Source organism: Salmo trutta, chromosome 32 (genome assembly GCF_901001165.1).
Source record: "Salmo trutta chromosome 32, fSalTru1.1, whole genome shotgun sequence".
Classification (NCBI taxonomy): domain Eukaryota; kingdom Metazoa; phylum Chordata; class Actinopteri; order Salmoniformes; family Salmonidae; genus Salmo; species Salmo trutta.
Genome location: NC_042988.1, coordinates 28,933,118 through 28,946,678, shown reverse-complemented (window position 1 = coordinate 28,946,678; position 13,561 = coordinate 28,933,118). Strand labels below are relative to the sequence as shown.

At 43.7% G+C, this 13,561-nt stretch overlaps 4 non-coding genes and 7 pseudogenes across 4 annotated transcripts; 10 read left to right on the top strand and 1 right to left on the bottom strand.

Annotated features, from left to right (window-relative positions):
* On the bottom strand, positions 1–82 carry trnal-uag (transfer RNA leucine (anticodon UAG)). Its single transcript has one exon. It is a non-coding gene; the product is annotated as a tRNA-Leu (tRNA).
* A 1,931-nt stretch (positions 83–2,013) lies between these two features.
* Positions 2,014–2,132, top strand: LOC115172017 (5S ribosomal RNA). Its single transcript, XR_003871357.1, has one exon. It is a non-coding gene; the product is annotated as a 5S ribosomal RNA (ribosomal RNA).
* Positions 2,133–3,271: 1,139 nt separating this feature from the next.
* On the top strand, positions 3,272–3,380 carry LOC115172003 (uncharacterized; annotated as a pseudogene).
* Positions 3,381–4,511: 1,131 nt separating this feature from the next.
* LOC115172002 (uncharacterized) lies at positions 4,512–4,620 on the top strand (annotated as a pseudogene).
* A 1,131-nt stretch (positions 4,621–5,751) lies between these two features.
* LOC115172006 (5S ribosomal RNA) lies at positions 5,752–5,870 on the top strand. The gene has a single exon (XR_003871346.1). It is a non-coding gene; the product is annotated as a 5S ribosomal RNA (ribosomal RNA).
* A 1,137-nt stretch (positions 5,871–7,007) lies between these two features.
* Positions 7,008–7,116, top strand: LOC115172001 (uncharacterized; annotated as a pseudogene).
* Positions 7,117–8,247: 1,131 nt separating this feature from the next.
* On the top strand, positions 8,248–8,356 carry LOC115172000 (uncharacterized; annotated as a pseudogene).
* A 1,131-nt stretch (positions 8,357–9,487) lies between these two features.
* Positions 9,488–9,606, top strand: LOC115171998 (5S ribosomal RNA). Its single transcript, XR_003871344.1, has one exon. It is a non-coding gene; the product is annotated as a 5S ribosomal RNA (ribosomal RNA).
* Positions 9,607–10,737: 1,131 nt separating this feature from the next.
* LOC115171999 (uncharacterized) lies at positions 10,738–10,846 on the top strand (annotated as a pseudogene).
* A 1,131-nt stretch (positions 10,847–11,977) lies between these two features.
* LOC115172038 (uncharacterized) lies at positions 11,978–12,086 on the top strand (annotated as a pseudogene).
* A 1,131-nt stretch (positions 12,087–13,217) lies between these two features.
* LOC115172029 (uncharacterized) lies at positions 13,218–13,326 on the top strand (annotated as a pseudogene).
* Positions 13,327–13,561: the final 235 nt, after the last annotated feature.

The following is a 13,561-nucleotide window of genomic DNA, read 5'->3' as shown; positions in this document are numbered from 1 at the left end:
TGGCAGCGGTGGGATTCGAACCCACGCCATCGAAATGACTGGAGCCTAAATCCAGCGCCTTAGACCACTCGGCCACGCTACCTCAACGAACATAACGAAAATTTCATAGTCTATAAAGTTAGCATATTGCGTGATCAGCGAACTTTTGTACATTTCATGCAATATTAAATGATATTCAAATCTATAAAATATTCGAAAAATGTATTAACGTATCTCATCAATTGTAATGACCATAGATGGCTACCACAGCATTCTGCAGTAATACGTCATCCTATCTGGTTTGCGCTTAGTGGGACTATCATTTGTTTTACAAAAGCACAATGACCCAACACACCTCCAGGCTGTGTAAGGGCTATTTGACCAAGAAGGAGAGTGATGGAGTGCGGCATCAGATGACCTGGCCTCCACAATCCCCCGACCTCAACCCAATTGAGATGGTTTGGGATGAGTCGGACCGCAGAGTGAAGGAAAAGCAGCCAACAAGTGCTCAGCATATGTGGGAACTCCTTTAAGACTGTTGGAAAAGCATTCCAGGTGAAGCTGGTTGAGAGAATGCCCCCTAACGCACGTGCTATATGGCATCTGAAGGACGCACTGTGGTCCTCCCCCAACCTGCTGGTAGGAAAACGGGTAGAGACCACACCACAGGCATTGGCTTTGGTTGCCACGGATGCCCTGGGGTGGTACGGAAGAAAGGGGGTCTCGACCCAAGGCAAAGGATCCACCACAACACCTAAGGTCCCGGCGGCCACGGCCTGACAGCACTGCGGTGAGATGGAATAGGGGCTTGCCCCGTCTACTCCACGCATCGACCTGGTATTGCAGTACCTCCAGGAACAGTGCACCCCCTAAGGTTGTCAAAAGAGAATAATCATGTGAGCTAAGTGACCTCAAACTTGGATGTTCATGTTTATAGCCTACTTTCATGTTATTTACGTGTCATTATCCTGTTTGAGCACGTCACTGCTAAAATTGATAATATGATACTATAATACATAACCAGGCAATTGTTGAACATAGACTGCCTTATGAAACATTAGAATTTGTTAGAAGTCAAGTACTTATATTGCCCACTAGTTTAAAAAGACGCAAATAGCCTACATGTACTGTACATGTAAGCAAAATGAACCTACATCATCTGTATGTGTTACATGGCTACTTCTAACTATACCTGGCCCACTTATACTTTTTTCCAAATAAAAAAATTGACAGCTGAAACCAGCAGAAGAATACCAGTTGTACGCTTTTTGCTCCAATAGTGGACTCTTGAACCATTTCGTAATGGAACAACTGCCATTTTATTTATGATGTATTTCTATTTGACTAAATGCAGTTTGTATGCGCTTCCCCTCCCCTCCCTGCACTGATCAAATCAAATCATGGACAGTGCATTTCCCTCAAAATGTAGGCAGTACATTGAGCATTCCTTGTTAATCAAGAAGACTGTCAATGTCTGTAGTCCATTAGGGCCCTGTAAAATCCCTTCGGTGTTTTCCCCTTCTCCCAAATTCCCCATATTCTCCACTTACATTTCCCCGTTGAACGTTTGTCCGCTAACGGCGACGCAAGGTGTAGACATGCACGCGCGCTCTGCACGAATGCGCACAGAAATTGGGCAGTCCTGTGCCGTTTCTGAACGTTGCATTTTGTTCATGTCTTATGATTCACTTGGGCAAATGAATGCATTTTCTAACAAGTCGAAGGTATATAGTTGATTTCCTCCGTAGTTCAGTACATGTTTGAATATTGTTGAATTTTGGTTTAATGTCTGGATTCCGTGATTCCGTGTGGGCGCGCCGTATTTTATAGGGCCCTAGTCCATGAAGTTGTCATAAGTGTCAACATAGGGCATGCCCTTTTCCACCCCTCCCCCCACAAGACTCAAATATAGGGCCTGGAAATGTAAGCAAGGTTTGAGCTTTTTCAGTGTGTGTCACAACGTGGACATTTCTCTGTCTCCCTATGAGTGAGCGACACATTGACTTTATATAGTGTAGCAAGGTTTGGCCCTTCGCTTACGGCCATACCAGCCTGAATACGCCCGATCTCGTCCGATCTCGGAAGCTAAGCAGGGTCGGGCCTGGTTAGTACTTGGATGGGAGACCGCCTGGGAATACCAGGTGCTATAAGCTTTTTGCTCCAGTAGAGGGTTCTCTTGTGTCATGCATGGAGCAACTGCCTTTTATTTGTCGCCCTAATCATATTGTGTCTTTTTATTGGACTAAATGCAGTTTGTTAGTGCTGCCCTGATCAAATCAAATCAAATCATGGACAGTGCGTTTCCCTCAAAATGTAGGCAGTACATTCAGCATATGTTTTTAGTCTAGGAGACTGTCAATGTGTGAAGTCCATTAGGGCCCTGTAAAATCCCTTCAAAGTTTTGCCTGATCTCCACCCCCAAATTCCCCCTTTACATTTGCCCGTTGACCGTTTGTCCCTGTTTCTGCAGGTTTTCGCTTTCAAAAGTACACCTTTGTAATAGAAATATAACACGATTGGATGTTATATGTCCACGACAATGTTTAAACCCGATTTGGGGGTGTTAAACGCAAGTGTGCTGCCACCTTTGCTTGGTTAAGTGGTGTTTGTGTAACGCTCATGTGATTGCGGAGTTTGCACAACAAATGGATTGATGCAAATAATCATGATATAATGATATAATTATTTAATGATATAAATAATCATGATATAATTCTGCCAGGCTGGCATAGGCTACTTTGCAGTTAACATTTATTTGAGAAGGTTTTGGGGGAAGCCTTTAGAAGAAGGTTATCATTAGCCTCATCGCAAACGGCCACGCAAAGTGTAGACATGCGCGCGCACTCCGCACGAATGCGCGCAGAAATTGGGCAGTCCTGTGCCGTTTCTGAAAGTTGCATGGAAAAACGAATCGCTGATGCATTTTGTTCATGTCTTATGATTCACTTGGGCAAATGAATGCATTTTCTAACAAGTTGAAGGTATTTAGTTGATTTCCTCCGTGGTTCAGTACATGTTTGAATATTGTTGAATTTTGGTTTAATGTCTGGATTCCGTGATTCCGTGTGGGCGCGCCGTATTTTATAGGGCCCTAGTCCATGAAGTTGTCATAAGTGTCAACATAGGGCATGCCCTTTTCCACCCCCTCCCCCCACAAGACTCAAAAATAGGGCCTGGAAATGTAAGCAAGGTTTGAGCTTTTTCAGTGTGTGTCACAACGTGGACATTTCTCTGTCTCCCTATGAGTGAGAGACACATTGACTTTATATAGTGTAGCAAGATTTGGCCCTTCGCTTACGGCCATACCAGCCTGAATACGCCCGATCTCGGAAGCTAAGCAGGGTCGGGCCTGGTTAGTACTTGGATGGGAGACCGCCTGGGAATACCAGGTGCTGTAAGCTTTTTGCTCCAGTAGAGGGTTCTCTTGTGTCATGCATGGAGCAACTGCCTTTTATTTGTCGCCCTAATCATATTGTGTCTTTTTATTGGACTAAATGCAGTTTGTTAGTGCTGCCCTGATCAAATCAAATCAAATCATGGACAGTGCGTTTCCCTCAAAATGTAGGCAGTACATTCAGCATATGTTTTTAGTCTAGGAGACTGTCAATGTGTGAAGTCCATTAGGGCCCTGTAAAATCCCTTCAAAGTTTTGCCTGATCTCCACCCCCAAATTCCCCCTTTACATTTGCCCGTTGACCGTTTGTCCCTGTTTCTGCAGGTTTTCGCTTTCAAAAGTACACCTTTGTAATAGAAATATAACACGATTGGATGTTATATGTCCACGACAATGTTTAAACCCGATTTGGGGGTGTTAAACGCAAGTGTGCTGCCACCTTTGCTTGGTTAAGTGGTGTTTGTGTAACGCTCATGTGATTGCGGAGTTTGCACAACAAATGGATTGATGCAAATAATCATGATATAATTATATAATGATATAAATAATCATGATATAATTCTGCCAGGCTGGCATAGGCTACTTTGCAGTTAACATTTATTTGAGAAGGTTTTGGGGGAAGCCTTTAGAAGAAGGTTATCATTAGCCTCATCGCAAACGGCCACGCAAAGTGTAGACATGCGCGCGCACTCCGCACGAATGCGCACAGAAATTGGGCAGTCCTGTGTCGTTTCTGAAAGTTGCATGGAAAAACGAATCGCTGATGCATTTTGTTCTTGTCCTATGATTCACTTGGGCAAATGAATGCATTTTCTAACAAGTTGAAGGTATTTAGTTGATTTCCTCCGTGGTTCAGTGCATGTTTGAATATTGTTGAATTTTGGTTTAATGTCTGGATTCCGTGATTCCGTGTGGGCGCGCCGTATTTTATAGGGCCCTAGTCCATGAAGTTGTCATAAGTGTCAACATAGGGCATGCCCTTTTCCACCCCCTCCCCCCACAAGACTCAAATATAGGGCCTGGAAATGTAAGCAAGGTTTGAGCTTTTTCAGTGTGTGTCACAACGTGGACATTTCTCTGTCTCCCTATGAGTGAGAGACACATTGACTTTATATAGTGTAGCAAGATTTGGCCCTTCGCTTACGGCCATACCAGCCTGAATACGCCCGATCTCGGAAGCTAAGCAGGGTCGGGCCTGGTTAGTACTTGGATGGGAGACCGCCTGGGAATACCAGGTGCTGTAAGCTTTTTGCTCCAGTAGAGGGTTCTCTTGTGTCATGCATGGAGCAACTGCCTTTTATTTGTCGCCCTAATCATATTGTGTCTTTTTATTGGACTAAATGCAGTTTGTTAGTGCTGCCCTGATCAAATCAAATCAAATCATGGACAGTGCGTTTCCCTCAAAATGTAGGCAGTACATTCAGCATATGTTTTTAGTCTAGGAGACTGTCAATGTGTGAAGTCCATTAGGGCCCTGTAAAATCCCTTCAAAGTTTTGCCTGATCTCCACCCCCAAATTCCCCCTTTACATTTGCCCGTTGACCGTTTGTCCCTGTTTCTGCAGGTTTTCGCTTTCAAAAGTACACCTTTGTAATAGAAATATAACACGATTGGATGTTATATGTCCACGACAATGTTTAAACCCGATTTGGGGGTGTTAAACGCAAGTGTGCTGCCACCTTTGCTTGGTTAAGTGGTGTTTGTGTAACGCTCATGTGATTGCGGAGTTTGCACAACAAATGGATTGATGCAAATAATCATGATATAATTATATAATGATATAAATAATCATGATATAATTCTGCCAGGCTGGCATAGGCTACTTTGCAGTTAACATTTATTTGAGAAGGTTTTGGGGGAAGCCTTTAGAAGAAGGTTATCATTAGCCTCATCGCAAACGGCCACGCAAAGTGTAGACATGCGCGCGCACTCCGCACGAATGCGCACAGAAATTGGGCAGTCCTGTGTCGTTTCTGAAAGTTGCATGGAAAAACGAATCGCTGATGCATTTTGTTCTTGTCCTATGATTCACTTGGGCAAATGAATGCATTTTCTAACAAGTTGAAGGTATTTAGTTGATTTCCTCCGTGGTTCAGTGCATGTTTGAATATTGTTGAATTTTGGTTTAATGTCTGGATTCCGTGATTCCGTGTGGGCGCGCCGTATTTTATAGGGCCCTAGTCCATGAAGTTGTCATAAGTGTCAACATAGGGCATGCCCTTTTCCACCCCCTCCCCCCACAAGACTCAAATATAGGGCCTGGAAATGTAAGCAAGGTTTGAGCTTTTTCAGTGTGTGTCACAACGTGGACATTTCTCTGTCTCCCTATGAGTGAGAGACACATTGACTTTATATAGTGTAGCAAGATTTGGCCCTTCGCTTATGGCCATACCAGCCTGAATACGCCCGATCTCGTCCGATCTCGGAAGCTAAGCAGGGTCGGGCCTGGTTAGTACTTGGATGGGAGACCGCCTGGGAATACCAGGTGCTGTAAGCTTTTTGCTCCAGTAGAGGGTTCTCTTGTGTCATGCATGGAGCAACTGCCTTTTATTTGTCGCCCTAATCATATTGTGTCTTTTTATTGGACTAAATGCAGTTTGTTAGTGCTGCCCTGATCAAATCAAATCAAATCATGGACAGTGCGTTTCCCTCAAAATGTAGGCAGTACATTCAGCATATGTTTTTAGTCTAGGAGACTGTCAATGTGTGAAGTCCATTAGGGCCCTGTAAAATCCCTTCAAAGTTTTGCCTGATCTCCACCCCCAAATTCCCCCTTTACATTTGCCCGTTGACCGTTTGTCCCTGTTTCTGCAGGTTTTCGCTTTCAAAAGTACACCTTTGTAATAGAAATATAACACGATTGGATGTTATATGTCCACGACAATGTTTAAACCCGATTTGGGGGTGTTAAACGCAAGTGTGCTGCCACCTTTGCTTGGTTAAGTGGTGTTTGTGTAACGCTCATGTGATTGCGGAGTTTGCACAACAAATGGATTGATGCAAATAATCATGATATAATGATATAATTATATAATGATATAAATAATCATGATATAATTCTGCCAGGCTGGCATAGGCTACTTTGCAGTTAACATTTATTTGAGAAGGTTTTGGGGGAAGCCTTTAGAAGAAGGTTATCATTAGCCTCATCGCAAACGGCCACGCAAAGTGTAGACATGCGCGCGCACTCCGCACGAATGCGCACAGAAATTGGGCAGTCCTGTGTCGTTTCTGAAAGTTGCATGGAAAAACGAATCGCTGATGCATTTTGTTCTTGTCCTATGATTCACTTGGGCAAATGAATGCATTTTCTAACAAGTTGAAGGTATTTAGTTGATTTCCTCCGTGGTTCAGTGCATGTTTGAATATTGTTGAATTTTGGTTTAATGTCTGGATTCCATGATTCCGTGTGGGCGCGCCGTATTTTATAGGGCCCTAGTCCATGAAGTTGTCATAAGTGTCAACATAGGGCATGCCCTTTTCCACCCCCTCCCCCCACAAGACTCAAATATAGGGCCTGGAAATGTAAGCAAGGTTTGAGCTTTTTCAGTGTGTGTCACAACGTGGACATTTCTCTCTCCCTATGAGTGAGAGACACATTGACTTTATATAGTGTAGCAAGATTTGGCCCTTCGCTTACGGCCATACCAGCCTGAATACGCCCGATCTCGGAAGCTAAGCAGGGTCGGGCCTGGTTAGTACTTGGATGGGAGACCGCCTGGGAATACCAGGTGCTGTAAGCTTTTTGCTCCAGTAGAGGGTTCTCTTGTGTCATGCATGGAGCAACTGCCTTTTATTTGTCGCCCTAATCATATTGTGTCTTTTTATTGGACTAAATGCAGTTTGTTAGTGCTGCCCTGATCAAATCAAATCAAATCATGGACAGTGCGTTTCCCTCAAAATGTAGGCAGTACATTCAGCATATGTTTTTAGTCTAGGAGACTGTCAATGTGTGAAGTCCATTAGGGCCCTGTAAAATCCCTTCAAAGTTTTGCCTGATCTCCACCCCCAAATTCCCCCTTTACATTTGCCCGTTGACTGTTTGTCCCTGTTTCTGCAGGTTTTCGCTTTCAAAAGTACACCTTTGTAATAGAAATATAACACGATTGGATGTTATATGTCCACGACAATGTTTAAACCCGATTTGGGGGTGTTAAACGCAAGTGTGCTGCCACCTTTGCTTGGTTAAGTGGTGTTTGTGTAACGCTCATGTGATTGCGGAGTTTGCACAACAAATGGATTGATGCAAATAATCATGATATAATTATATAATGATATAAATAATCATGATATAATTCTGCCAGGCTGGCATAGGCTACTTTGCAGTTAACATTTATTTGAGAAGGTTTTGGGGGAAGCCTTTAGAAGAAGGTTATCATTAGCCTCATCGCAAACGGCCACGCAAAGTGTAGACATGCGCGCGCACTCCGCACGAATGCGCACAGAAATTGGGCAGTCCTGTGTCGTTTCTGAAAGTTGCATGGAAAAACGAATCGCTGATGCATTTTGTTCTTGTCCTATGATTCACTTGGGCAAATGAATGCATTTTCTAACAAGTTGAAGGTATTTAGTTGATTTCCTCCGTGGTTCAGTGCATGTTTGAATATTGTTGAATTTTGGTTTAATGTCTGGATTCCGTGATTCCGTGTGGGCGCGCCGTATTTTATAGGGCCCTAGTCCATGAAGTTGTCATAAGTGTCAACATAGGGCATGCCCTTTTCCACCCCCTCCCCCCACAAGACTCAAATATAGGGCCTGGAAATGTAAGCAAGGTTTGAGCTTTTTCAGTGTGTGTCACAACGTGGACATTTCTCTGTCTCCCTATGAGTGAGAGACACATTGACTTTATATAGTGTAGCAAGATTTGGCCCTTCGCTTACGGCCATACCAGCCTGAATACGCCCGATCTCGGAAGCTAAGCAGGGTCGGGCCTGGTTAGTACTTGGATGGGAGACCGCCTGGGAATACCAGGTGCTGTAAGCTTTTTGCTCCAGTAGAGGGTTCTCTTGTGTCATGCATGGAGCAACTGCCTTTTATTTGTCGCCCTAATCATATTGTGTCTTTTTATTGGACTAAATGCAGTTTGTTAGTGCTGCCCTGATCAAATCAAATCAAATCATGGACAGTGCGTTTCCCTCAAAATGTAGGCAGTACATTCAGCATATGTTTTTAGTCTAGGAGACTGTCAATGTGTGAAGTCCATTAGGGCCCTGTAAAATCCCTTCAAAGTTTTGCCTGATCTCCACCCCCAAATTCCCCCTTTACATTTGCCCGTTGACCGTTTGTCCCTGTTTCTGCAGGTTTTCGCTTTCAAAAGTACACCTTTGTAATAGAAATATAACACGATTGGATGTTATATGTCCACGACAATGTTTAAACCCGATTTGGGGGTGTTAAACGCAAGTGTGCTGCCACCTTTGCTTGGTTAAGTGGTGTTTGTGTAACGCTCATGTGATTGCGGAGTTTGCACAACAAATGGATTGATGCAAATAATCATGATATAATTATATAATGATATAAATAATCATGATATAATTCTGCCAGGCTGGCATAGGCTACTTTGCAGTTAACATTTATTTGAGAAGGTTTTGGGGGAAGCCTTTAGAAGAAGGTTATCATTAGCCTCATCGCAAACGGCCACGCAAAGTGTAGACATGCGCGCGCACTCCGCACGAATGCGCACAGAAATTGGGCAGTCCTGTGTCGTTTCTGAAAGTTGCATGGAAAAACGAATCGCTGATGCATTTTGTTCTTGTCCTATGATTCACTTGGGCAAATGAATGCATTTTCTAACAAGTTGAAGGTATTTAGTTGATTTCCTCCGTGGTTCAGTGCATGTTTGAATATTGTTGAATTTTGGTTTAATGTCTGGATTCCGTGATTCCGTGTGGGCGCGCCGTATTTTATAGGGCCCTAGTCCATGAAGTTGTCATAAGTGTCAACATAGGGCATGCCCTTTTCCACCCCCTCCCCCCACAAGACTCAAATATAGGGCCTGGAAATGTAAGCAAGGTTTGAGCTTTTTCAGTGTGTGTCACAACGTGGACATTTCTCTGTCTCCCTATGAGTGAGAGACACATTGACTTTATATAGTGTAGCAAGATTTGGCCCTTCGCTTACGGCCATACCAGCCTGAATACGCCCGATCTCGTCCGATCTCGGAAGCTAAGCAGGGTCGGGCCTGGTTAGTACTTGGATGGGAGACCGCCTGGGAATACCAGGTGCTGTAAGCTTTTTGCTCCAGTAGAGGGTTCTCTTGTGTCATGCATGGAGCAACTGCCTTTTATTTGTCGCCCTAATCATATTGTGTCTTTTTATTGGACTAAATGCAGTTTGTTAGTGCTGCCCTGATCAAATCAAATCAAATCATGGACAGTGCGTTTCCCTCAAAATGTAGGCAGTACATTCAGCATATGTTTTTAGTCTAGGAGACTGTCAATGTGTGAAGTCCATTAGGGCCCTGTAAAATCCCTTCAAAGTTTTGCCTGATCTCCACCCCCAAATTCCCCCTTTACATTTGCCCGTTGACCGTTTGTCCCTGTTTCTGCAGGTTTTCGCTTTCAAAAGTACACCTTTGTAATAGAAATATAACACGATTGGATGTTATATGTCCACGACAATGTTTAAACCCGATTTGGGGGTGTTAAACGCAAGTGTGCTGCCACCTTTGCTTGGTTAAGTGGTGTTTGTGTAACGCTCATGTGATTGCGGAGTTTGCACAACAAATGGATTGATGCAAATAATCATGATATAATTATATAATGATATAAATAATCATGATATAATTCTGCCAGGCTGGCATAGGCTACTTTGCAGTTAAAATTTATTTGAGAAGGTTTTGGGGGAAGCCTTTAGAAGAAGGTTATCATTAGCCTCATCGCAAACGGCCACGCAAAGTGTAGACATGCGCGCGCACTCCGCACGAATGCGCACAGAAATTGGGCAGTCCTGTGTCGTTTCTGAAAGTTGCATGGAAAAACGAATCGCTGATGCATTTTGTTCTTGTCCTATGATTCACTTGGGCAAATGAATGCATTTTCTAACAAGTTGAAGGTATTTAGTTGATTTCCTCCGTGGTTCAGTGCATGTTTGAATATTGTTGAATTTTGGTTTAATGTCTGGATTCCGTGATTCCGTGTGGGCGCGCCGTATTTTATAGGGCCCTAGTCCATGAAGTTGTCATAAGTGTCAACATAGGGCATGCCCTTTTCCACCCCCTCCCCCCACAAGACTCAAATATAGGGCCTGGAAATGTAAGCAAGGTTTGAGCTTTTTCAGTGTGTGTCACAACGTGGACATTTCTCTGTCTCCCTATGAGTGAGAGACACATTGACTTTATATAGTGTAGCAAGATTTGGCCCTTCGCTTACGGCCATACCAGCCTGAATACGCCCGATCTCGGAAGCTAAGCAGGGTCGGGCCTGGTTAGTACTTGGATGGGAGACCGCCTGGGAATACCAGGTGCTGTAAGCTTTTTGCTCCAGTAGAGGGTTCTCTTGTGTCATGCATGGAGCAACTGCCTTTTATTTGTCGCCCTAATCATATTGTGTCTTTTTATTGGACTAAATGCAGTTTGTTAGTGCTGCCCTGATCAAATCAAATCAAATCATGGACAGTGCGTTTCCCTCAAAATGTAGGCAGTACATTCAGCATATGTTTTTAGTCTAGGAGACTGTCAATGTGTGAAGTCCATTAGGGCCCTGTAAAATCCCTTCAAAGTTTTGCCTGATCTCCACCCCCAAATTCCCCCTTTACATTTGCCCGTTGACTGTTTGTCCCTGTTTCTGCAGGTTTTCGCTTTCAAAAGTACACCTTTGTAATAGAAATATAACACGATTGGATGTTATATGTCCACGACAATGTTTAAACCCGATTTGGGGGTGTTAAACGCAAGTGTGCTGCCACCTTTGCTTGGTTAAGTGGTGTTTGTGTAACGCTCATGTGATTGCGGAGTTTGCACAACAAATGGATTGATGCAAATAATCATGATATAATTATATAATGATATAAATAATCATGATATAATTCTGCCAGGCTGGCATAGGCTACTTTGCAGTTAACATTTATTTGAGAAGGTTTTGGGGGAAGCCTTTAGAAGAAGGTTATCATTAGCCTCATCGCAAACGGCCACGCAAAGTGTAGACATGCGCGCGCACTCCGCACGAATGCGCACAGAAATTGGGCAGTCCTGTGTCGTTTCTGAAAGTTGCATGGAAAAACGAATCGCTGATGCATTTTGTTCTTGTCCTATGATTCACTTGGGCAAATGAATGCATTTTCTAACAAGTTGAAGGTATTTAGTTGATTTCCTCCGTGGTTCAGTGCATGTTTGAATATTGTTGAATTTTGGTTTAATGTCTGGATTCCGTGATTCCGTGTGGGCGCGCCGTATTTTATAGGGCCCTAGTCCATGAAGTTGTCATAAGTGTCAACATAGGGCATGCCCTTTTCCACCCCCTCCCCCCACAAGACTCAAATATAGGGCCTGGAAATGTAAGCAAGGTTTGAGCTTTTTCAGTGTGTGTCACAACGTGGACATTTCTCTGTCTCCCTATGAGTGAGAGACACATTGACTTTATATAGTGTAGCAAGATTTGGCCCTTCGCTTACGGCCATACCAGCCTGAATACGCCCGATCTCGGAAGCTAAGCAGGGTCGGGCCTGGTTAGTACTTGGATGGGAGACCGCCTGGGAATACCAGGTGCTGTAAGCTTTTTGCTCCAGTAGAGGGTTCTCTTGTGTCATGCATGGAGCAACTGCCTTTTATTTGTCGCCCTAATCATATTGTGTCTTTTTATTGGACTAAATGCAGTTTGTTAGTGCTGCCCTGATCAAATCAAATCAAATCATGGACAGTGCGTTTCCCTCAAAATGTAGGCAGTACATTCAGCATATGTTTTTAGTCTAGGAGACTGTCAATGTGTGAAGTCCATTAGGGCCCTGTAAAATCCCTTCAAAGTTTTGCCTGATCTCCACCCCCAAATTCCCCCTTTACATTTGCCCGTTGACCGTTTGTCCCTGTTTCTGCAGGTTTTCGCTTTCAAAAGTACACCTTTGTAATAGAAATATAACACGATTGGATGTTATATGTCCACGACAATGTTTAAACCCGATTTGGGGGTGTTAAACGCAAGTGTGCTGCCACCTTTGCTTGGTTAAGTGGTGTTTGTGTAACGCTCATGTGATTGCGGAGTTTGCACAACAAATGGATTGATGCAAATAATCATGATATAATTATATAATGATATAAATAATCATGATATAATTCTGCCAGGCTGGCATAGGCTACTTTGCAGTTAACATTTATTTGAGAAGGTTTTGGGGGAAGCCTTTAGAAGAAGGTTATCATTAGCCTCATCGCAAACGGCCACGCAAAGTGTAGACATGCGCGCGCACTCCGCACGAATGCGCACAGAAATTGGGCAGTCCTGTGTCGTTTCTGAAAGTTGCATGGAAAAACGAATCGCTGATGCATTTTGTTCTTGTCCTATGATTCACTTGGGCAAATGAATGCATTTTCTAACAAGTTGAAGGTATTTAGTTGATTTCCTCCGTGGTTCAGTGCATGTTTGAATATTGTTGAATTTTGGTTTAATGTCTGGATTCCGTGATTCCGTGTGGGCGCGCCGTATTTTATAGGGCCCTAGTCCATGAAGTTGTCATAAGTGTCAACATAGGGCATGCCCTTTTCCACCCCCTCCCCCCACAAGACTCAAATATAGGGCCTGGAAATGTAAGCAAGGTTTGAGCTTTTTCAGTGTGTGTCACAACGTGGACATTTCTCTGTCTCCCTATGAGTGAGAGACACATTGACTTTATATAGTGTAGCAAGATTTGGCCCTTCGCTTACGGCCATACCAGCCTGAATACGCCCGATCTCGGAAGCTAAGCAGGGTCGGGCCTGGTTAGTACTTGGATGGGAGACCGCCTGGGAATACCAGGTGCTGTAAGCTTTTTGCTCCAGTAGAGGGTTCTCTTGTGTCATGCATGGAGCAACTGCCTTTTATTTGTCGCCCTAATCATATTGTGTCTTTTTATTGGACTAAATGCAGTTTGTTAGTGCTGCCCTGATCAAATCAAATCATGGACAGTGCGTTTCCCTCAAAATGTAGGCAGTACATTCAGCATATGTTTTTAGTCTAGGAGACTGTCAATGTGTGAAGTCCATTAGGGCCCTGTAAAATCCCT